Source organism: Callithrix jacchus, chromosome 1 (assembly GCF_049354715.1).
Source record: "Callithrix jacchus isolate 240 chromosome 1, calJac240_pri, whole genome shotgun sequence".
Lineage (NCBI taxonomy): Eukaryota > Metazoa > Chordata > Mammalia > Primates > Cebidae > Callithrix > Callithrix jacchus.
In genome coordinates, this window is record NC_133502.1 from 46,074,517 (window position 1) to 46,077,043 (window position 2,527).

Sequence of the window (2,527 nt, forward strand, 5' to 3'; positions counted from 1 at the left end):
GACCCTTACTTAAAAGAAGTGTTTTTCTTCTCCTCAGTAAATGACCTGTATAATTAATCAACTATATTCCTATTCAACATTTGTGGTTTAGAGTAATCATGTTTCTTAATTTGAAAATAAAGATAATTGAAAGTAAGAGAGAAAATTGTAGACATTCTAACTTATGCTTACATTGTAAGTTCAACACAATTATGAAAATTTTGGAAACAAAACATATTCTTATACATGTGGGCTGACCTCACCTCTTAATAGACTGGCTATTTATGCATTTGATTTAAGGAATATGGGGAAGGTGGAAGACTCATGTTTCTATTATAATTCTTCACTGTATCTGATTACTAATATGCACAATTAGCTATTTATTAAACTTAATATTTTTCCCCATTGAAATTTAAATATATTCAGAAGTAGAATTGAATAGTATTCATGTTCTCAAATGTATTATTCATACATTTCATTCATTCATTCATGCAGACATTTATCAAATATGAAAATGCCTTAAAAGTGTGGGGGCCAGTTTATGAGAAGGCATAGTGAAAAGTAAGAGTCAGAAAAAAATAAATGAAGATAAATTATGAACAGTTTACTTTTTATAGCATGCTTTACCCACAGTGGCTATCTATCAAACACATCTATTAGAAGAAAATCCGTACAGTAAACACTACAATGAAGATGCCTTTATAGAAAACATCTACTTTTTCTGAGTGTTTTTATGTGAGAAATTTTGCTGAAGAAAAATGATTGCATAAAGAACTTAGAGTTTTACTAAATATCTTTCAAATGCTCCACATTGAAACTGTTCACTTCAAGCCAGAACTAATGTGTGGCTATATTTTAAATGCCAGAGTTATATAATAATTCTAAAATATTGATTCTATATCTAGCCTGCAAATTCTTGTAAAGTAAACTTACTCAAGGACACTCATTGAACAGAGTGTTCATGGATTTCAATTTCCTGTAACTGGAGGATATTCATTGATCTTTTTTACCAGCTTTTTTCCCACTATGCTGCAATGTTGATTAAAGAGAATTGTGATTTTAGATGTGGTGTTGCTATTTTCTATTTCTAAGAAACAGAAAATATCATTGCTATTTATTTTGCAAAGGGCCTGAAATGTGTGGGAATCCATCCAACTTTCTATTATGGTCAGCAGCTGCACATAAACATTATGTTAAGGGACTCTAACTATAATCCATTGTAATGTCATTTCCAAAACAATTTCTAGTGTAGTGCATTGCACTACATATCCCTTCGTTATTCCTACAATGAACAGAGATGAACTAGGTAAATAATATTTAAAAAGCAAAGTGATAATAGGTTAAGTAGAAACACACAAATATATAAAATGAAAATGCAAAAATAAATTCTATGAATTGTGGACTTTTTCCAAAGAATCGTTCAATGAAAAACATCATTTCACAAAAAAATTGATTTTAATTAGTCTTCACAAAAATGCCTTCTTTATGATAGTCTATTTCACGATTTATGTATGCTATTTAATGTAATCTTCTGATTATTAATATTATTTTTAAATTTACCTTTTGTAGTATATACTGTGTTTCTATACCGATTCCTTATTAATGATCAACACGCTTATGCAATATCTGCTAGGAAAATCTTTTTCTTTTCTTTTTTTTATATTTGCATCTGTATCCATCATTGATGATTGTCTTTAGCTGTGGAAAAAGCTATCTTATTTAAAGTTACCAAGGAGCAGCCTGTGACAAATGACCAATGGGATAGAAGGATTTAAAGATCTAGCCTCTTTGCTTCAGTTAGAGAGACCTCTGTGGGGCTTCCCAACTATAAGATTGGCAGTTGCTAGAATTGTAACCATATTTCCAGTCAGCTTCTTCTGCCCAATCCTGCCTACCTTACTCCCTTACAGATTTCTCTCCTGAGTTCTTTCTACAATAAACTTTCTGAACAGAGTTCTGTTACAAGTGTGATGGTTAATTTTATGTGTCAACGTGACTATTCTATGGTGCTCAGTGTTGTATGGTTAAGTATCAGTCTAGATATTGCTGTTGAGGTATTTTTAGATATAATTAATATTTAATCAGCAAACTTTGAGTAAAACCAATTTACCTCTGTAATGATGGTGGACTTCATTCAATTAGTTATAAACCTTAGAGAAAAGACTGGGGTCACCTGGAAGGAATTCTGCCTCTAGACTACCTTTGGATTCAAAACTGCAACATTAACTCTTGCAGGAATATTCTGATAACCAGGCTGCCTTGTAGATTTTGGATTTGCTAATTTGCACAATTGCCTGAGCAAATTCTAAATCTCTCTCTCTCACACACACACATGTACACACACACACTCACACACACACACACACAAACACACACTATTGATTTTGCTTCTGGGGAGAACCTTGACTGATTGAAATTTTGGTACCAAGAAAGGTCCCACAGAACAGAATCTTAAGGATGAGGTTTTAGGAATTAATTTTGGGGTTTCTAGAGTTGGTCTAACATTACTAATAATTATATTATTAGATTAGAGTTAAAGTTACTAATA